Here is a 23101-nt window from a genome sequence, read left to right as displayed (position 1 = left end):
CTGCCGAGAAAACTGCTGAACCATCTGTTTCTCTTCCTTTTGTTTATCATTAAGCTTTTTCAGTGCTTCATCTAACTGTATTTTTAGGAGCTGTTCCTGCGCTGTCATCACCTCCTCTTTCTTTCCCTGTTGTTTAACTTTAAATGTGTTGATGTGGTGAGAGAGATGTCTCTCCCAGACTTCCGCTGTGCTGCCTGGAAGGTCAGGATTTCCTTCCATGACTTCTTTCACTGACTGTGGAAGTCCTAAAATTATTGCCTGACGGAACAAAGTGGTGTGTAGATTATCTGAGCCAGGATGGCACCCTGTGGCACACATCCATTCCTCTTTACACCTCGCAAGGAATCCATGTGCTGACTCACTTTCTTCCCACTTAAATCTTAAGTTCTGCATTGCTCCTGGAGATACTGGAAATATCTGTCTCATAGCTTCACCAACCCTGGTTGCACAAGGGCCAAAACGTGCAGCGTTAGGTCTGTCTTTAATACCTGCTGCTACCTCGACCTTATCCAAATCCCAGAGAGATACTTGTCTCCCTAAAATTCCTCTAAAGTCTCCCATCGCCAGCTGCATGCTCTGTGTTAAACTGAAAAGGGTAGACATCCACTTGCCGCCTCCCTCTGCAGGTGGGGGCATCTTATCCACCAAACAATTAATGTCTGTGATAGCAAACGGAACATATACTGGTTCCTGTCCTCCTCTTTTCTGTATCAGAGGGGCCTGGAACTGCGGCATTCCTGAAACGGGCCCCTTACTCCTCGTGTGTATTCCTGTTTGACCCACCTCCTCATTATTTATGGCCCCTGTCAACGGTACACCTCTGTACTCACACTCACTCTCTTCCCCTGATTCTGATTCATAATTTTCCATACTTGAAGCTGGGTCTTTTTCATATAATTTTGTCTGAGCTTCAACGGGCTCCTGAAGATCCGATTCTCCAATAAATGTAGCTGGAAGTTTGAGGGTGTCTGTCTTACTCTCACTCTCCTCTTTATCACTGCCATAAATCAGTCTTGCCTTCTCCTCCCTGAGCTCAGCCCTGGCAAATCCTCCTGAGGGATCAGCTCTTTTCTCTTGTTTTGTTTGATTGTTAAGTCTTTTAAAGACATTTAATGCAGATTTTTGACTGTCCTGTTTCTTAAATATAGTTTGTTGGGAGATTTTAGGGCGAACCACTTGACCTTTCTCTCTAAATTCAAATTTTCCCAAGCTATCCTCAACCTCTTCCTGTCTCTGTTTGATCCTGCTAACCTGTCTCCGAAGGTCCCACACTGTCTCACGTAACTCCTGCATTTCTTCATTTCTGTCCACATCTAACTGACCACTATTAGTAGTCAAAACTGGCAATTGATATGGGGGTGGGGAAGTGGTAGTAGGTAATGATGGATAAAGAGTGGTGTTAAGTGTCAGTGTCTGGTTTGGATCTTCTGATGGAGGCTTCTCTACATTGGGCACTCGTGTAACCCCCCTAGCTCTGCAATAGTGCACCGCTGCACATGTCACAGCCACAACATGTATCCTTCGGCGCTTATCTTCTAACTCCTTACCCTGTTTTTTCCATGATTTTCCTGCTATCAAGCCTAATTTTGGATTATCCAAATGATCTTGTAATCTAGTGTGAATTTCTGACTCCCACTTACACAATGCTTCAGCTAAATTAACCTTCACCTCTGGAGGGGGAAGTATCTTCTGCTTCTGAGCTTCCTTCCACAACTTTTTTATTGCATCCAATTCTCTTTCCCTGTCCTGTTCTTTCATGCCACTCACCACCTGATCAAGAGTCCACTTCCACTGTTCTTCCACAGACCGAGGATAGGGAGAACATTCTCCCTGATCCCAACACGCTTTACCACCTTCCAGTTCCATCTTTAACTATGCTCCCAAGTGAGATTGAATGTGAATGACTCCAACGGTCAACTCAATGCCTCAGTGAAACAAGCTTCTAGACCAAACTCCGTTGATCCGGTTCCACTCTGGGGGTTAATTCCCAAGGACAAAGAGCCTTTTAATTCACGTTCACTCTGTCACTTTTTCAACCCACACAAAAATACAAATCTCGGGCGTCGGGAGTGTCCGTCCCGTCAACTGTGCTCCGAGTCCAAACCCAAATCTTTTTCATATACAGTGCAGTGTATATGCAATACAGCACTGTACTAGTTCCGGTTTACTCTAACCGTCTATTCCCTGTTTTTTCAACAGTACTTCCGGCCTCTAACCGTTCAAATTTACGGACTCTAACCGTACTTACTGCAGTCGTTTCAATATTTGCAATATTTGTATCTGGAATTTATAACTAGGACACTTCAATTGACAGTGACGACAAATTTTTGGAAATTGCCAATGTGCAGAACTTTTGATTAAACAGGTGTCTGCTTACCTTTTATTAGGGATCCCTTTGTCGTCAGTTGTCCTCCGAAGTGACCGTTGTTGAATTCTTTGCCTCAGATGTCTTTTCTGTCTTCATCACGTCGGGGTCACCAAATTGTTGGATTGCAATACCTCTTGTGTGTCACTGCCAATCCGCGTGTTCTTTAAATGAAGACTTCAAGTAAACAAATGCCAATTTCAAAATGTATTTACAATAAAATTATTTCAAGATACAAATATTACAGAGCTCTGGGCCAGTTCATAACCCTACAAACAACAGAGTCAATTGTCAGGGCATGAAGTCTGACTGCCTAACTATCCCTTGGCCCAGTCTTTTATAGAACAATATATGTAAATTATTGATGCTAATTCACTCCAATCCAGTCCTTCTTCTTGGATGACCTCATCTTCTTCTTCCCGCCTCATTTGGTGTTGGTGCAGTCCTTCTTCTCCATTATCTTCCCAGATAGCCAGGTCAGAGGTCATTCCTGCCGAGGAACTTATCAACACCAGTAAACTATTCTGTCACGTTTTACGATGGGGTCTACCACTTTCCTTCTGACTGTCTCCTCCTGGCTCCAACTGTCTAAACAACATTCATGTCAAGGAAGGGTCAACTGATTGCTTATCTTTATTCCATTGATTAAACATTCTACTATTCCTAACTTCTAAAGTGCTTATAACAGAAAACAGAAACATATGGTACAACACATGCTAATAAAATAAAGACAATTCTCTTCAACACAAAAACCAAAGAGAGCAAGCATGCCCCCTCCCCCGATTGGAAATTGGAAAACAGATCTGTGCTACGCTAACGATGCTAAGATGACTTCGCTAACTCTAACTCAGGGGTGCTCATTACGTCGATCGCAATCTACGGGTCGATCGCGGAGGTAGTATTGAGCGATCGCGGCGTGACATTAAAAAATATCAGCCTATCATTCATCCCGTCACTTGATTGATATACAGGGCAGCCAGTTAGAGGACAACTGAAGTTGACATTCAGGTAACCAATCAAGTGCAAACGACGACGCTAAGTGCAGCAGAATTTACGATGTCAGTCTATCATCAATCCCGCTACTTGATTGATATACAGGGCAACCAGTCAGAAGCGCTCAGCTATTCAGCGAATTACCTCTGATTTTAAGCCAATTAGTTAATTATTATGTGTGTTTCGCAATATTGGCTCATTTGGTTATGCAAGGTACATCAACATACATTGTACATACAAAGAATCCTCAATACATTTGAAAATAATTAGATGTTTTGCATTTTTGTGGTGGGTAGATCATTTTGACTTGGTCATTTTGTAAGCTCGTATGCTGAAAAAATGCGCAGATTTGTATTGAGCAATATGGATTCACGTAGTTATGCGAGGTACACCAACATATATGGATCACATAAAGAATTCTCAATATAATTATGTATAAATGTATAATTATGTATAAATGTATGTTTTGCAAATTTATAGTAGGTAGATCTTCTTGACCCCTGATCTACAGGTATCGCCGCCTTCAGAGCTTACAGCTTACAGTTTACTTTATTTCTGTAGGTATTTTCTATGATCTATGCCTCTCCTCTCCTCTCCTCTCCTCTCCTCTCCTCTCCTCTCCTCTCCTCTCCTCTCCTCTCCTCTCCTCTCCTCTCCTCTCCTCTCCTCTCCTACCTATTCTCTCCTCTACCTGTCCTCCCCCTTCTCCTCTCTCTCTACCCAGCCAGCCATCAGCAGGAGGGTCCCCCTACATGAGCCTGGTCATGCTCAAGGTTTCTTCCTGTTAAGGGCGAGTTTTTCCTTACCACTGTTGCTTGTTTGGGGTCAGGCCCTGGGATTCTGTAAAGCGCCTAGAAACAATTTTGATTGCAACAGATGCTATATAAATAAAGATTGATCATAACCTCGTGATGATGTCTTGTTTTTCCTGTATGAGGAGCTGCTAAGAGGGGATGCTGTGGCACATAGGCTCCTGATTGTTCTTCAAATGAGGATGTGTACCATGAAGCCTTCCTCCTACTTCCATTTTTGGTAATAACTGGAATCTATACCATTTGGTGGCTATATTGTGTTATGAGGTCATCAGAGAAGAATGTGTTTACTTGACTTTATAAGAAGGGGCTATCGAAGTAAGCACTTTAGAGATCTTCACCATTTGGACAACGAAACCGCCCTCAGGCAAGCTGCAGCATCCGATAGATACCTGACTGTTCTCTATACATCTCTTATAACCAAGTCGGAGTCTACGAAGATTCCATCATCATCAACACCTCTCGACTACCACCAGAAGAATAATACCACATACTTCCAGCTACTGAGGCCTCTTGGTGGACGGGGTGGTCAGTCCACAGGAAGAGAATGAAAGGGACACTCCACATGACACACGCTCAAACTAATCTTGTGATAAAGATAAAAACCCAATTCCAAAATCACAGCACAATGGGGAGGGGGAGATGTTACCATCCAGGACACCAACACCACGGGCACTCAGCAGCTGAAAGAAAGACAATAAAAACACATTGATACAGAAACAGAAAACAACAAAAGCTTACACCAATTAACATACTAATTAATTAAAATACCGACCTAAACCATTCTCATAAAAACCCTCATCAGGTCACACACTCCTGCACCATGAATTCACACACTCAAACACCCAATGTCTGTGGGCCTGGATTCCCTCGGTCCGTGAACTCAACACAACCAGAGACCCACGATCGCTGTCCAAGGGATGCAGCAGCTGCAACTTTCACCACCCGATCCGGTAATAAATCCTGCTGCCAACGAGAAGGACGTGCAAGGAGCCCAACAAACACACCAGGTCAATGTCCAGCAGGAACGGCAACAACCAAGATGGGGAACCACCGGCAACCAGATGAATCCAGCTGTCAGCTGAGTTCAGAACTGAAGAAGCCTTCTGGATATAAGGTGAAACATCTTCAAAAGAGAAGAAAAACAGTCCAGTTGACAAAGAAAACTACCTTGAATAGACACGCAAAACATAACAATGGCTGGGATCAAAGCATATAGACTTTGTTCAGAGTCAAAACATTAAAGAAATACCAAAGCCATTTTGAAAGACATACATTAAGACATCAAAGTCAAGATGGATGAAAGAATCTTGGCATGAAAGACAAAGGTATAGTCAACAAAGTTCCCCTGCTCAATATACTAACAACTAACAACTGTGCAACATTGGCTGTTGAGCTGTCGTACAGAGCAGAAATGGGCGTCTCTTCCAATAAACGCAAACGTGAGGAATCCTCAAAATCAGGTGACTACACCATCAGAGAAGCCAAATCCATGTTTTTCATGCTGGTCTGATTCATTTATACAAAAGTTTAAAGCAGAATGGTTTTACCTCACAGTCAGAGACCAGAACCAGTCCAACCACCAGCAGAGGGGAGGACGGTAGGCCGGTGAGCAAAAAGAGGAAGGTCGGCTCTGAGTGCAGGCGAACGGTTTGCAGCAAACCCACTACTCGAGTGGCACCGAAGGACGTGTCAAACCGGGGCGGAAAGAGAAAGGCCCAGTCATACCCAGAAGCTCCCAGGAAGAGACAGAAGACTGAATCAGTGACGGTTCCCCACAATGTGTTCTCTTTTCCTGAGCTGCGGCCCTCAACCACAGCAAAGCCCAAGCATGTCTTGGTGCCCATCAGCAGAGGTGAGGTTATTGTGGAGGGTGTATGTGTGTGTGTGTGTGTGTGTTTGTGTGCACTACAGCTGTAGTAAATCTGTATTTGCAGAAGAATATGAGAAACACTACTTAGAAGTTTCACAGCTCCGAGAAGGAGGTTTTGGAAAGGTGTATTGTGGTTATAGAAGGGACGATTTATTTCCAGTAAGTATTTTTATTTGAATCACACCAAACACACATACACATATAATCCTCACTAATCTCCTTGACACATGATTCTTTCCTGCAGGCGGCAATTAAGCACATCAATAAAGCCTTGGTCACGTACCAGTCAGTAGTTAACTTTGATCCTACCATCAGCTGTTGAACTTAGTGTGGAGCTGTTCCTTTTTCATTGATGACCAGCAGTAAACCACAGACAAGCATCTTGTGCTCCTCTCTTCAGTTGATAAATGGTGAGCTCCACTGCGCCCCACTGGAGATGGTACTGATGGTGATGACAGCAGGGGACTCTGTAGGGGAAAATGCAGTCGTATCACCATTAGCATGGACTGACCTGGATGATGAAATCCTACTGATCATGGAGAGGCCAGAGAACTGCATGAACCTGTCCGAGTACGACAATGGCCAAATAGACCTGGCTAAGGTAATAATGCTGGCTATCGTGTTAGGGTGGACCACCTCCCACCGCTGCAGAGCTCAGTCTGATAATATTTTTGAATGTTCTTTAACTCTTCTTTTTGTCCATCAGGAATTCATGAGGCAGCTGGTGGAAGGTGCAATTCAAATATATAAGGCAGGCGTCTTCCACCGCGATCTAAAACTAGAAAACATTCTTATCCAATTCTTTTTGAAGAGCTGTTTGCTATTCAACCCGGATCAGCGTTATACCCTGGAACAGATGTTGTGCCACCCGTGGTTCCATTCAAGTGTCCTGCCAGAAGCACAGCCCTGAGGTCACTTGACAGCTGATGTCCCTCTATTTTACTGTAATTTTCAGGAAATGTGAACCTTATAATGATATGTAACCATTTATCACTACTGCCTAAATAAACACACTATTCTCCTACATCTCACAATACCCGAGAAAATGACTGGTGTCTGGTCTCTGCTTTGTTTCTAGGTAACTATTTGTATTATACACCCAGCCCAGATGGGCCAACATGGGGACCAGGTGGTGGACTTGGGGCTGGGTGAATGCTTTTAGAGGTTACTCAATAAATGTTACCCATGTTTTGGTGTCGAACTGATGAAAAAAACAAGTCTTCCAAGTCTAAGGCTCTGATCCAAAAGAAACCCAGGTGGCCTTGACAGACATATATTTAGTGTAAATTTTAATAACACGTCATTATTCATTCTAAACATGGAGAAGAAAAAAATTCAGGCTTTTCCAACTGTATGTTGTTAATTCAGTGACCAGAGGAGCATTTGTCAGGACCAGTGTTAAGTGTCTCTCCTGTACAGGTTTTTGTTCCTGTCTTAATCACGTCCTGTTTTATTTTGAATTCTGGTGGGTGTCATCCGCATCTTCCTGACAAGTCTTCCTCCTGTGTAATTGGGTAACGTCTCTGTTCCGTCTCCCTCCACCTCCTCTTTATAAGCCGTTTCTTCCACCCTTCCGTCTCGGATCATCTTGTTAAAGGGGAGTTTTTCCTTGCCACTGTTGCTTTTTGGGGGTCAGGCCCTGGGATTCTGGAAAGCGCCTAGAAACAATTTTGATTATAACAGACGCTATATAAATAAAGATTGATTTGAGTTGCTGTAAAAGCACTTTGATCTGCTGAAACCAATTCATGATTTGATAACCCCCGATTTACATGTCTGTTAGCAAGATAGTGAACCCTAAATTTAGTGAATCCGAAAAGATTATTTCCAGAGTGCTGTTTTTATGAACAACAACATTTTCTTCTATCGCCAATACAAGCGCAACTTGGGGACTTTTTTCCATGTTTCTTACACTAACCCATAAGATCAACCTTCAGGAAACCCCTTTTCATCCGATTAAAGCCTATTGATGTGAGGCTTCTGAATAATAAAGCTAAATAACATTTCCTCTGCTAAACTGTCACTGCAACAACATGAATCCTGCAAAATGTGTTCAAATTTCCTTCTCCTTAATTCAGGAAAAACTGAGGTCATGGTGTTTGGTTCTGAACCTCTCAGGGATAGATTAGATCACATGATCACTCTAGATGGTATCTCCCTAGAATCTAGTCTCTCTGTGAGGAATCTAGGAGTAACTTTTTAGCAAAGTCTCTCCTTCAACTCACACATTAAAACAGTCTCTAGAAGTGCCTTTTTTTCACCTGAGGAACATCACAAGGATTAGAAAACTACTGACGTGGCATGATGCTGAAAAGTTAATTCATGCTTTTGTTACTTCCAGGCTGAACTATTGTAATTCGTTATTAGCAGGGTGTCCAAACAACTCTTTAAGAAGCCTCCAGCTGATCCAAAATGCTGCAGCCAGAGTTCTGACAGATATTGACAAAAGAGATCACATGACTCCTCTCCTCTCCTCTCCTCTCCTCTCCTCTCCTCTCCTCTCCTCTCCTCTCCTCTCCTCTCCTCTCCTCTCCTCTCCTCTCCTCTCCTCTCCTCTCCTCTCCCCTCACCAAGTAGACAAGTGATGTTATTTCTTGTCTAGTTTTTCTGTTGCCCCCCCGTCCCTCCTGTATTCATCTACACTAACTGTTCGGTGAGTAAATTATATTTACATGTGAAGGTGCTCGTACCCCATCCCACTGCCCATGGCTTGTTATATTTTGGCATGCAGCCTGTCCACTTAGCTGTTTGGACCTTTCTGAGCACATGTGATCTCCACAGATCGAGCTTTTTCAGTGTATTCAGGGAGCAGGCAGCTACGATTTGAGAATGAAATTAAATGAGACCAAAATGAACCATGAAACCACGCAAGCTCAGAGAGTGCACCTTTAATGAGCTTGTCATGAGCTGGTTAATTGGCATCATGGCAGCGAAAGAACAGTCAAACATACATGCAGTTCTACTGCTTAGAGGCACCTGATTTTACTCCTTTTGATGATTTCCTCATTCTCTCTGGTTCTGGTTTTGGGTGGTCACACACCACATTGGTCATTCCTCTAAAAATTGGTGACTTTTATTAGAATAAATGATTGGTTTTTAATCAATTAAATAATTTTAACTGTTTAAGCTTTTTGGAACATGCAGAATCGTTACAACACTAATTTACCCAGGTGTAAAAGTTCATCTGATCATGTCCAGGTTTCACTGAAATTCCACCAGGGGGAAGCAGTGATCTGGATTTCAACATGAAACAACATGACAATCTGGCCCAAGAGATGGCGCTGCTGAGTTACTTACAAAGGTGGAGACGCACGCCAAACACACCACACTCTCGGCGTTGAACATGGATCAGCAAGTCTATTTTAGAACCTTAACAGTTGAAAATGGCACAGACACCCCACCCCCACCTGCACCCTGCTGGGACTGTGTGTGTGTGTGTGTGTGTGTGTGTGTGTGTGTATGTGTGTGTGTGTGTGTGTGTGTGTGTGTGTAAGTGTGAGTGTGTTTGTAAGAGAGAGGGAGAGAGAGAGAGAGATGAGAGGGGGGAGGAATAAAAGGATCCAGGAAGAGAGGAAATGTAGGTCATGCTGGCAGAAGTCACGGGATAAGATGAACGTGGGCTGTTGGAAAAGAATGACTGAGGACCAGCGCGTCTTCTGACCTTTCACCTAGACTGAAGAAACGATATGTGAGTGAGTGAGTGAACGAGTGAACGAGTGAGTGACACTTCTGCTTATGAAGGAAAAAACGGGACTTATCTGGATCTCATCCTATGAAGGTGCAATTCTAACAGTTTCCATCAATTGTTCAATCTTTATTTATACTGAGCCTGTTACAGTCAAAATTGTTTCTAGGCGCTTTCCAGAATCCCAGGGCCTGACCCCAAACAAGCAACAGTGACAAGGAAAAACTCCCCTTTAACAGGCAGAAATCTTGAGCAGGACCAGGCTCATGTAAGTGGACCCTGCTTCTGATGGCTGGCTGGGTAGACTAGTTGTTTCTCATGTTTGTGGACACCAGCAGCCTCGGCCTCTTGCAACATAACTAAGATATTAACCCAATAATTAGACGACCCTATAAATATTATTATTATGTCTAAGATAGACATATCCCCCTCTGCCTTTAGAGACTCTGGGGACCACAAGTAAACCAGCATTCTGAGAGCGGAGCGGTCTGTTGGGATGATAAGGTGTCACCAATTCCTCCACGTAGGATGGAGCTAGGCCTCTGAGGACGTTGTAGGTCAGAAAAAGAATTTTAAAAATTATTCTAAATTTAGCGGGCAGCCAATGAAGAGATGCCAGTACAGGAGTTATGTGATCTCTTTTGTCAATACCTGTCAGAACTCTGGCTGCAGCATTTTGGATCACCTGGAGGCTTCTTAAAGAGTTGTTTGGACACCGTGATAATAAAGAATTACAATAGTTCAGCCTGGAAGCAACAAATGCATGGACTAACTTTTCAGCATCATGGTGGGTCAGTAGTTTCCTGATCTTTGCGATGTTTCTCAGGTGAAAAAAAGGCACTTCTAGAGACTGTTTTAATACGTGAGTTAAAGGAGAGATTTTGGTCAAAAGTTACTTCAAGATTCCTCACAGAGAGACTAGATGCTAAGGAGATACCATCTAGAGTGATCATGTGATCTAATCTATCCCTGAGAGGTTCAGGACCAAACACCATGACCTTGGTTTTGATTTCAGTTACCTAACATGTCCAGATAGGCTGACAGCCTATTTGAAAAGTCAAGATTTGGGTATCTATGCTAAATACATAGGTGCGTTTTAGTATTGATCTCTCAGAAAGGTAATGGTACTGCAAAATCAGACTTTCAAATTGTCTAAAACAGCACATTTCTCAAAAAACAAGCTTGACTGTTTCACATGTCATCACCTCCTACAGTTAAATGGAATGGCCTCCACTTCCGGTACATTTGTTTGAACAAGATATATTAGCATTATGCTGACTAGCATTTACCAAAGGCCTGAAATATGACCTTCAATTTGAATCGGCTGTCCTGTCATCTGGGCTGATCTTTGAGCTGTAACAGCGCGGAGGTCCCGCAAATGTTGTTGCCTTACTGAACAAGCAAAACTCTTCACTTTGAGTCTGTTGTCAAACACAAGAGACCAAAGTGATGGTTGCCATGGGAATGTGGCAGGAAGCTCCTCATCTTCCCACCAATGAGCTTCAGTGATTTGTTACTGAGCGAAACCTGGCTAGTTGCCTAGGAGACCACAGGCATTGCACTTCTCTTGATTTAAACTGCTAAATATTTTGTCAAGCATTTCTTAAAACATAAGCTATATTCAAAATCCCATATTGGAATGCAATGTACACATTTACGAATTTTATACCATTATGAAAACTAGTTGGCTGCTAAATTCACATTTTGCATCTGCACAGTTGTCAATATAATGAGGCTAATGCTAATGCTACAATAGTGTGATACATGCAAAGAGCCAAATATCAGCTCCAACTAATACTAAAGAGACACTGGGACTGAACCATTTATTTGTATTTATATTAAATATAAACAGTGTACAATTTCGGGACAGATGGGCTACAACTGGAAGAGTGAAACACATATTCATTGATATTCTCTACCGTCTTTTATGTTCATATTATAAAAATGTTTCCTTTGGCAGATTTTAGCTTTGGTTATTTTGATATTATGTGTGTCAATCATCTTAAACACACCAACCAGGACAGACTTGTTTGTGTGTGGCTGAAGATGAAAGTGAAGACTAATGTAGAAATGCAGCATATGTGGATATGACATAAGCTTCCCTTGATGATTCTTCATTTAGCATCCTTGTGGATCCTCTTTTGTGAGCTTGTTTGTGTATTTAGTTTGAACAATGAAAAACCACATCAAGTACCGTAATTTCCGAACTACAGAGCGCACCTGATTAAAAGCCGCATAATCTAATTTTAGAAAGAAAATCAATTTTGTACTTATACAGGCCGCACTGGATTTTAAGCCGCAGGTATCCCACGTAGTAATATGAAAAATTAGATCGAAAACATTCAGTACTGGTATATGTTTTTATTACCATATTGTCTTCTCAATCCTTCGTTGGTTGCACTGTGCACGGTGTGTTGTATTCACTTTACTTAAAATTGAACACTTGGTGTGTTGTATTAACTTTACTTAAAATTGAACACTTGGTGTGTTGTATTCACTTTACCTAAAATTTGAACACTTGGAACATTCTAGTCACCTGATAACAACAGTGAGAAACAACCCATATTAAACAAATACAGGGCTCCGCCGACTATTAGCATTAGCATGGCCTCACCGTCTGTTTCACCCGGTGTCTTTGTCTGTTCAGCGTGTGAAATGTTTAGTTACTCCTCTGCCTCCTTTAGTGAAGGGAATAGGTGCAGAAAGTGTAGTTTATTTACGGCTATGGAGGCGAGACGTAGCGAGCTTGAGACGCGGTTCTGCAGCTTGGAGTTAGCTGGAGTTGCGTCAGGTAGCCAGGGGAAGCTAGCTGCTGCAGAGCTACCTAGCGTAGCTACAGCTAGCGGTCCCCCGGGAGCAGCCGAGCAGCCGGCTAGCCAGGGCGGCTGGGTGATGGTTCGCAAGAAGCGTAGCCCAAACCAAAGGCCCACGGTGCACCACCAACCGCTTCCCGTGGCTAACCGCTTTTCCCCACTCGGCGACACACCCGCTGAGAAACCGACACTGGTAATTGGTGACTCTGTTTTGCGCTACGTGAAGCCGACTCCAGCGACCATAGTTAAGTGCATTCCTGGGGCCAGAGCGGGTGACATAGAAACCAATTTAAAGCTGCTGGCGAGACGTAAACATAAATTTGGTAAAGTTATTATTCACGTCGGAGAAAACGAGCTCCGGCTTCGTCAGTCGGAGGTCACCAAAATTAACAAAGACTCGGTGTGCAGCTATGCAAAAACAATGTCGGACTCCGTAGCATTCTCTGGTCCCCTCCCCAATCTGGCCAGCGATGAAATGTTTAGCCGCAAGTCATTGCTTCGTCGCTGGTTGTCACGGTGGTGCCCCGAAAACCAGGTGGCCTTTATAGACAATTGGAGCACTTTTTGGGGAAAACCTGGTCTGATTAGGAGAGACAGTGTCCATTCCACACGGGATGGTGCCTCTCTCATTTCTAGTAATTTGGCTAATTTTATCCCCAGGTTTCTTTTCAGCACTGTGGCCAAATTAACCAAGAGTAACAGTGTTTTAGATCCACGTATCCCTTCTTCCCCTAGTGGTAAAGACTTCATGAGCTTCTTCGCTGATAAAGTTCTAGCTATCAGAGAAAAAGCTAACCAGGCCATCCCAACAACTGGACCATCACCAGATGTGCTGACTGTGGGAACATACAGGTTCTCCAACGAGCCCTTAAACTCCTTCAGCCCCATATGTTTTTCTGAGGCGTCTTCGCTAATTCAGAAATCCAAGACCACCACGTGTCTTTTAGATCCCATCCCAACACACCTGTTGAAGGATGTTTTACCATTGATAGGCAGTTCTGTCCTGGACCAGATCAATTGTTGTTTAGTGACAGGTTATGTACCCCGGTCCTACAAGGTGGCAGTGATTAAGCCGTTGCTTAAAAAAACCCATCACGGGATCCTGATGTGTTAGCAAACTATAGGCTGATATCCAACCTTCCTTTTATCTCCAAAATTCTAGAGAAGGTTGTAGTGACTCAGTTACTGGAGCACCTGCAGAGAAACAGCCTGTTTGAGATGTTTCAGTCAGGCTTTAGAGCTTATCACAGCACAGAAACAGCACTTCTTAAAGTTACTAATGATCTTCTTATAGCTTCAGATCATGGACTTGTCTCTATGCTGGTTCTGCTGGACCTCAGTGCTGCTTTTGATACAGTTGATCACAGCATCCTGTTGCAGAGACTGGAACATGTGATTGACATTAAAGGGACAGCACTAGACTGGTTTAGATCATATTTACCAGTTACCAGTTTGCTCATGTCCATGGCATTCTCTCTTCATACAGTAGGGTTAGCCATGGAGTTCCTCAAGGTTCTGTACTTGGACCAATCCTTTTCACCTTGTACATGCTTCCCTTAGGGAACATTATTCGGCAGCATGGGATAAATTTTCATTGTTATGCTGAGTTCCTTAAGGCTCTAGATGTTGTAGGGCTGTCGTGGCTGACTCGACTGTGCAACATTGCGTGGACATCGGGGGCGGTGCCCCTGGATTGGCAGACCGGGGTGGTAGTCCCTCTTTTTAAGAAGGGGGACCGGAGGGTGTGTTCCAACTATAGGGGGATCACACTCCTCAGCCTCCCTGGTAAGGTCTATTCAGGGGTACTGGAGAGGAGGGTCCGCCCGATAGTCGAACCTCAGATTCTGGAGGAGCAATGTGGTTTTCATCCTGGGCGTGGAACAGTGGACCAGCTCTACACCCTCAGCAGGGTCTTCGAGGGTGCATGGGAGTTTGCCCAACCAGTCCACATGTGTTTTGCTGACTTGGAGAAGGCGTGTCCCTCGGGGGGTCCTCTGGGGGGTTCTCCGAGAGTATGGGGTGTCGGGCCTGCTGATACGGGCCGTCCGCTCCCTGTACGATTGGTGTCAGAGTTTGGTCCACATTGCTGGAAGTAAGTCGAACTCGTTTCCAGTGAGGGTTGGTCTCCGCCAGGGCTGCCCTTTGTCACCGATTCTGTTCATAATTTTTATGGACAGAATTTCTAGGTGCCGTCATGGTGTTGAGGGGGTCCTGTTTCGTGACCTCAGGAATGGGTCTCTGCTTTTTGCAGATGATGTGGTCCTGTTGGCGTCATCAGCCTGTGACCTCCAACGATCACTGGATCGGTTCGCCGCCGCATGTGAAGCGGCTGGGATAAAAATCAGCACCTCCAAATCCGAGGCCATGGTTCTCAACCGGAAAAAGGTGGAGTGCCTTCTCCGGTCAAGGAGGAGATCCTGCCCCAAGTGGAGGAGTTCAAGTACCTCGGGGTCTTGTTCACGAGTGACGGAAGAATGGAGCAGGAGATCGACAGGCGGATCGGTGCGGCGTCCGCAGTAATGCGGACTCTGCACTGGTCCGTAGTGGTGAAGATTTACCTGTCGATCTTCGTTCCTATCCTCACCTATGGTCATGAGCTTTGGGTAATGACCGAAAGAACAAGATCACGGGTACAAGTGGCCGAAATGAGCTTCCTCCGTAGGGTGGCTGGGCTCTCCCTTAGAGATAGGATGAGAAGCTCTGCCATCCGGGAGGAGCTCGGAGTTGAGCCGCTGCTCCTCCGCGTTGAGAGGAGCCAGATGAGGTGGCTTGGGCACCTAGTCAGGATGCCCCCTGGGCGCCTTCCTGGTGAGGTGTTCAGGGCATGTCCCTCCGGTAGGAGACCCCCGGGAAGACCCAGGACACGTTGAAGAGACTATGTCTCTCGACTGGCCTGGGAACGCCTGGGGATCCGCCCGGATGAACTGGAAGAAGTAGCTGGGGAGAGGGAAGTCTGGGTTTCTCTTCTTAGGCTGCTGCCCCCGCGACCCGACCCCGATAAGCGGTAGAGGATGGAGAGGATGTTATGCTGATGACACTCAGCTTTATCTATCCATGAAACCAGAGGAGACAGAGAAGTTAGTGAAGCTTCAGACATGTCTTAAAGACATAAAGACCTGGAGGTCTTCAAATTTCCTCCTCCTTAACTCAGGAAAAACTGAGGTCATGGTGTTTGGTCCTGACCCTCTCAGGGATAGATTAGATCACATGATCACTCTAGATGGTATCTCATTAACATCTAGTCTCTCTGTGAGGAATCTTGGAGTAACTTTTGATCAAAATCTCTCATTCAACTCACACATTAAATTAGTCTCTCGAAGTGCCTTTTTTCACCTGACGAACATCACAAGTATTAGAAAACTACTGACCCACCATAATGCTGAAAGGTTAGTCCATGCATTTGTTAGAGATCACATTACTCCTGTACTGGCATCTCTTCATTGGCTGCCCGTTAAATTTAGAATAATTTTTAAAACCCTTCTTTTGACCTACAAGGTCCTCAGAGGCCTAGCTCCATCCTACCTGGAGGAGCTAGTGACACCTTACCAGTCCAATAGACCGCTCCACTCTCAGAATGCTGGTCTACTTGTGGTCCCTAGAGTTTCTAGGGATCGAATGGGGGGCCGAGCATTTAGCTACCAGGCCCCCCTGCTATGGAACCAGCTCCCTGTCCAGGTATGGGAGGCTGACTCCATCGCTACTTTTAAGATTAGGCTTAAAACCTACCTCTTTGAAAAAGCTTATTGTTACTAATTCTGTAGTTCCAATTATTATCATAGACAGACAAATTATCATACTTATGGGGTCGTCTAATCATTAGGTTAACATCTTAGCTATGCTGCTATAGGCCAAGGCTGCCGGGGTCCAGAAACATGATCACCTGACAGGCCTCTGTCACCCAACTGGGTCATGGTTTCCTCTTCCCTCCTCTCCTCTCCTCCTCCTCATCAAGTAGACTAGTAATGCTATGTCCTGTGTAGCTTTTCTGCCCCCCCCTTCTGTATCCATTTACAGGTATCGCCGCCTTCAGAGCTGTATACTGACCTCCGACCCCGCTGACCCACTCAACCAGCAGCTTTTTCAATTCAATTTAATTCAATATAATGTATTTTGTATGTATTTCTATGCCTCTCCTCTACCTCCCCTCCCCTCTCTACCTCTCCTCTCCTCTCCTCTCCTCTCCTCTCCTCTCCTCTCCTACCTATTCTATCCTCTACCTTTCTACCTGTCCTCCCCCTTCTCCTCTCTCTCTACCCAGCCGGCCATCAGCAGGGGGGTTCCGCTACATGAGCCTGGTCCTGCTCAAGGTTTCTTCCTGTTAAAGGGGAGTTTTTCCTTGCCACTGTTGCTTGTCTGGGGTTAGGCCCTGGGATTCTGGAAAGCGCCTTGAAACAATTCTGATTGTAAAAGACGCTATACAAATAAAGATTGATTGATTGATTGATTGAGACGAGTCACAGACGAGTGACAAACAGACAGGTAAGAAACAACAGCCACTCTTTTCACTTGTATGTTTATACAGAGTCCTTAAATCCAATTTTTTTTACGTCAGGATTTTTTTACTTTTATTTTAATTTAATCCTCTTAGCAACATAAACAAATATATTCTACCTGTAGATGCTTTTTTTTTAACGGTGTCTGTAATGCAGCTACCTTGAAATATACGTTTGTATCAGCTACACACAAATTACGTTGTTTATGCTTTTTTACTCAAACAATGAACAATCTAAAAACCTCCGATGGCCCACCTCTAATATCTTCTATTTTCATCGCGGTGGCGATTGCTTTTGCCTTCCGTCTGATTTTTACAGCGGAAACACCGCGGCCGCCTGCTCTCTGTGTGTTGACCCAGTCTTCCAAAACGTTTTCTAGCTCGGGCTACCTGCTATGTTTACATCTAAAAGCTTTTGTCGTCTTTTTGATTTGGATCAGGCTGGCGTCTCCACCTTCTCGCCATTGATTACCGTAATTTATGCCAAGATTACGTGCGGCAGCTCGATTTCCTTCTTCAACCGCCAGAGCGATCGCTTTTACCGGTAACTTAAAAGTCGCATCATATGCTTTTCTTCTAGTATTTTCCACGTTGATGAGGGTTAGTAAAAATGACTGATTCATAATAGTTGTGATAGTGCGCCACGAAAAAAAAACATAAATAAGCCGCACCATAGAATATGCCGCAGTATTTAAAGTGTAGAAAAAAAGTAGCGGCTTATAGTCCGGAAATTACGGTATTGAAGAATGAATATTGATAAATGTGCTGTCTGCACATGCAAATAAGTTCTTACTCTCTCACCAAGGACATCAGGTGAGTTTACCACAGCCCTGAGTCTCAGAGAGAAAGGGCACCATGTTTCAACTTCCCTCTTTAGCTGAGAAGCACACACAGGTGTGCGGCTCAATATGGTGCTCCTCCAAACTGTGACTGTCTTTCTGAACATGAAGCATATGTGTAAAATACAATAAAATCAGATGTAAGTTAGAAAAATGACCTAAGGGGGATGGCGAGTTGCATACGTTATTTTTGAATACCATGAGAGTCATAGCACTTTATACTTCAGGTTTTTGCTCATTATTTGCTTACTCTCTTAAGGACTTGTTATGGTCAGGTTGGTGTGGTCAGCTGTTCTGAGCAATTCTGTTGTTCTGTGTTATTACCTGCTCGGTGCTTTGTTGCTCAATCTCGCCACCTTCCAGCATCCTCCTGTGGGCTTTGTTTCTTTGATTTCTGTCGGGGTCATCTGCTCTTCATTCCCTGTAATGACTGACACTAACCTTGCTTCTATGTTGCCATGCTGATGCTCTGCTAATTTTGCAAATTATTGCGTGGAAGAAAGTATTTGGTTTAATCCAATGTTGTCTGACTACCATGATGTAAATCCATTTGAAATATAATTGAGAGAAAAACTCTTAATATTTCCATTCAGCTTGTTCAGCATTCACCTCCTTCTCCACCTCCATTTATATTATTTTCTGCCTCTTCCGGAAGAAGGTTGAAGCTGTTAGATAAGATAAGATAAGATAAGATAAGATAAAAACTTTATTGATCCCACATCGGGGAAATTCACGTGTTACAGAAGTGAGGAAAAAACCTATTTTGTTATGTACATTACTATGTACATTATACATGATATACAGAGGGGGAAATTATATACAGAAGGGAATATTAGACTATATGAAGAAAAATGAATGTGCAAATAAGAGATTAGTTAGTTAGGTAGTATGATTAAGTAGTGCAGAAAAATATGCCAACCCTGGGTTATTGGTGCTACATTAACAGTTGTGCATGTTGTACAATCTGATGGCAGTTGGGATAAATGACCTGCGGTAACGTTCCCTTTTACACCGTGGGTGTAACGGTCTGCTGCTGAAGTAGCTGCTTAAGGCCCCCACAGTCTCGTGTAGGGGGTGAGAGGGGGTGTCCATAATTGATGTCAGCTTGGCTAACATCCACCTCTCACCCACCTCCTCAATAGAGTCCAGAGAGCAGTCCAGGAGTGAGCCAGCCCTTCTGACCAGTTTGTTGAGTCTCTTCCTGTCCCTCTATGAGCTTCCACAGCTCCAGCAGACTACAGCGTAAAAGATCGCTGATGCCACCACAGAGTCATAAAAAGTCCTAAGCACACTCCAAAGGACCTCAGTATCCTCAGCAGAAGTGTTCCTTCCTATCCATCTGAGACTGAAAAGGAGCCAGACGGATCCACTGAGGCTTGACTCACATCAGAAGACAGTCAGTAAAAGCCCCAAATGAAGAGGGAGTATGATGAAAAGGGAAGCGCGACCATTTCTGAGTTCAAGTTAAGTTAAAATGTCCAAAGTTCACAGGAGTTCAGGAAACTGCAGCGGCTGCAGACTTGACTGTGTATCCCAGCTGAACACCCAAAATGACTCAGTTTAACATCTTTTTTCCTTATTGTTCAAAACCAAAAAGGCCATGAAGGAAGTTGCAGTGATGCTAACCTATTCTGATTCTGACTGATCTGACAGACCGAACAGCATTAAGAGAGATGAGGCAAAGCTATACAGTAAGACAATATTCAAGCATTTCAGAAATGCCGTGAATGGACACATACAGGACTACCTTAGGATTTCTTCAGACACGCCTCCTGATCCAAATGATACAACATCCTAGATTAAGAGCTATGGAAGATATGCAGCATGATTAAGTCACATGACATCTGGGCATCATTAATATGTTCTTTACACATTCACCTTATCAATAAGTAAATGGTTTGAATCTAATGTCTCATCTTCTGAAGCTTAAGTCCTTGAACACAGGTTTAGTCTCAAAAAGAGAAGACACTCATGGCTTCTTTTACATAACCTTGGTCTATCAATCATAGCCAAAGAGAGAGAGAGACAGATGGAGAGAGACTTTTACTTTAAATACCACTTTTATTGACAATAATAAATGTAATAAAACATATAATGCACCTGTCAATGGATTACAAAGTTCCTGACTTACATGAGGCAGCAGGTGAGGCTGGGGAGTATCACATCCAGCATCCGGTCAACCAGCACTGGCGTCCACCAGGGGTGTGTGCTCTCCCTACTGCTCTTTTTAGCGACTGCACCTCGGGAGACCCAACTGTCAAACTCCTAAAGTTTATGGACGACACAACCGTCATCGGCCACATCCGGGAAGGCGAGGAGTCTGCGTACAGACGGGAAGTAGAACAGCTGGCCATTTGGTGTGGTCAGAACAACCTGGATGCTCTGAAAACTGTGGAGATGACAGTGAGAAACCCCCAACTCTGCCCCCCTCTCCATTCTGAACAACATGGTGTCTGTGGAGACCTCCAGGTTTCTGGGATCTACAATCTCCCAGGACGTGAAGTGGGAGGCCATCATCGGCACCATCAGGAAAAAGGCCCAGGAGAGAATGTACTACCTGTGCCAGCTCAGGAAGTCCAACCTGCCTCAGGAACTGCTGATCCAGTTTTACACCGCCATCATCCAGTCTGTCCTCTGTTCCTCCATCACTGTGTGGTTTGGGTCAGCCACCAAACAGGACAGGAACAGACTACAACAGACAGTCAGGACTGCAGAGAGAGTCATCGGCACCAGCCTGCCCTCCGTTCAGGACCTGTACGAGTCCAGAGTCAGGAAATGGCCCAGAAGCATCTCTGCAGATCCATCACACCATGGACTCCCCTCTTGTAGGCGCTACAGAGCACTGTACATCACAATAAGGAGACATAGGAACAGTTTCTTCCCACAGGCTGTTACTCTGATGAACACTTAACACCAGTCACTATGTCAGGAACAATCCCCGTGGTATTACTACCAGTTGTGTATACTGTATATATCACAATGTCATTTCCACCTGTTTATAACATATCTATTAAGGAGGAAAACATTTTTTATATTCATGCACCATTTGCATTTTAATACCACAATATAAGTTATGTTCAATTGAGCAGCTGCTTAGTTTTGTTATTTAACTTTACATATTTCTATTATTTCTTTACCTTGTGTGTTACTGACTGTCACTTTTTAATTTTATTGCCTTGTTTTGGTACAAGAGAGTGCTCTAAATCGGAGTCAAATTCCTCATATGTGAAAACTTACCTGGCCAATAAAGCTGATTCCTTATTCTAATTCTAATAAAACAATCATTAAGTCATTGTCAGTTGAGGTAGTTAGAGTTCCAGTTCTCTCTGCTCGGACACTGAACACAGGACACTTTCATGGCCCCACAGCTGCTGAAACATTTCCAGGTTCGTGGTGGCCTTGTAGAAGCAGAACTCCAGCCTCAATCTGGCTCTAATGTTCTGCCTCCACACAGCCACCACATCACATGTGTCCCTGTCCTGTATTCTGTCCCCGTGTCATGTAGATTGGCAACTTCGCTTCTCCAGTTAAAAAATTTAGGACCCGACACTTGTTGCATTCAGTTTTTTTTGTTTTTTTTGCACGTGGTCCCACCAATAAATCCCAATGCAGAAAAAAAAAATATTACAACGGTTGAAAATCTCTGTTAAAACATGAAAAAACCCTTTGGGTCTGCTGCATGCTGTAAAAACATGAAAAACTGTCTCAGACAGACCACAGAACGGACAGATGCTGGAAACACGACTGTCATGCCCTGTGTGTTAGTGCCTTTTTTTGTGTTTTGTTTTCCTGGTTTTCTCACTAGGGGGTGTGGTGGATTCACCTGGGTACCTTTTGCTGGTGACCGTCACACCTGCAGCTTCTCGCGTTCTGTCCCTTTAAGTAACTTTCCACGTTTTTTTCACATCTCTTCCTAGGTCACCATGCACCCCTTATTTGGAGGAACGATCTGCACTTCGCACCTTTTCACCATGTGGTGCAGTTATCTGAGTTAATAAAAAATCTTGTTTTAACACTGTCAGCTGTTGTTCGTCTGCTTACGGGTCCTGCCTTTATTGTCGGTCTTTTTGATGGGGGAGCGGGTTGTACAGAGTCCTCCACTGTGGACATTATCCACCCAGGCTGTCTGTCCTAATCCTCTGTCAACAAGAACATGAAAGAGAAAATAGCTCAAAAAGTTCTCAAACATGAATGCTCTCAGTTCAGAGAGATTTTGCTGCAGCATCCCCAAAGGCACCTTGAGAGTCATTGGAAGAAGTTGGATGACCCTTTCATTTTTCTCTTCAAGCTTGGACATGTGCGTGCACTATCCTCTAACAATTACACGAAAGTTACGAAAGCACTTGAATACTGTGAGCAGAGAGAAGGGAAAACAAGTGGAAATGCAAAAGGGGGGAAATAGAAACAGTAAAAGATCAAATATTCAGAGAAGAATAATCCTAATTGGTCTTAAAAAGAGTCATCTAGAAATGTAGCAATGTAATATGTTTGCTTATGCTGCTTTTGACACTGAAGTTAGTGTGTTGACACAAGATTTTCGAACACGGGTTGATCCACCTTTGCTTGCATCACCAGCAGTAGCAGGTCTGACGTCCCACTGAGAGGGGCGTGGCTGTTCCCTTCCTCTCTCATACGTCACCCCATCAACGTCATCATTACATCGTTACGTGTGCTGGAAATCTGTCAGAGACTAGAATGGACATCAGCCAGTCGATGGTCACTGTTCTTGTTATGCACTTTGTACTTTTGTCTCGCTCCCAAAGTTGCTAGCTGAGAACAGATTAAACCATATTCAACAGTTAATCTATTGAAGGGGGGGATGGAATTTGTTAGTCTGGAAAGATTGGAATATGTGACATTTTAATAATTTCTCAGATTTATCACTCCAGTGATTAGGCTACCAAGCAAAGGAATAACTCTTGAAGAATTTGTCTGAAGACCTCTTTGAAAATAATTTATGTTTGCAAACAGTGTGTCTGTGTGTCTTACGCCCCTGCTGGACTTTTTGGGCAACCTTGTGTTCATCCCAACAGGTCTATGTTTATGATTTTAAATAATCTGAGACTATCTTGTCATTATTAGGCCACAGTGTTGTACTATATCATCGGTGGGGCAGCAACTGAACTGGAGATGCTCAGAGGGCTGAGTCAGTGCTGAGTATTACAATTATTATATTATCATATATTAATTTTCAAAGGTCCTAACAAGGCCACTTAGAGCATCCCAGGT

At 43.9% G+C, this 23101-nt stretch overlaps 1 long non-coding RNA gene across 1 annotated transcript; it reads left to right on the top strand.

The window, feature by feature from the left end:
- Window positions 1–9596: 9596 nt before the first annotated feature.
- On the top strand, window positions 9597–21890 carry LOC115247352 (uncharacterized). The gene is made up of 2 exons (XR_003886423.1): window positions 9597–9731; window positions 21790–21890. It is a non-coding gene; the product is annotated as an uncharacterized lncRNA (long non-coding RNA).
- The last annotated feature ends 1211 nt before the right edge of the window (window positions 21891–23101 follow it).

This window comes from Takifugu rubripes, chromosome 20, assembly GCF_901000725.2.
Source record: "Takifugu rubripes chromosome 20, fTakRub1.2, whole genome shotgun sequence".
Taxonomy (NCBI): Eukaryota; Metazoa; Chordata; class Actinopteri; order Tetraodontiformes; family Tetraodontidae; genus Takifugu; species Takifugu rubripes.
Note: the sequence above shows the minus strand (reverse complement) of the source record. Positions and strands in the feature narration are given on the sequence as shown.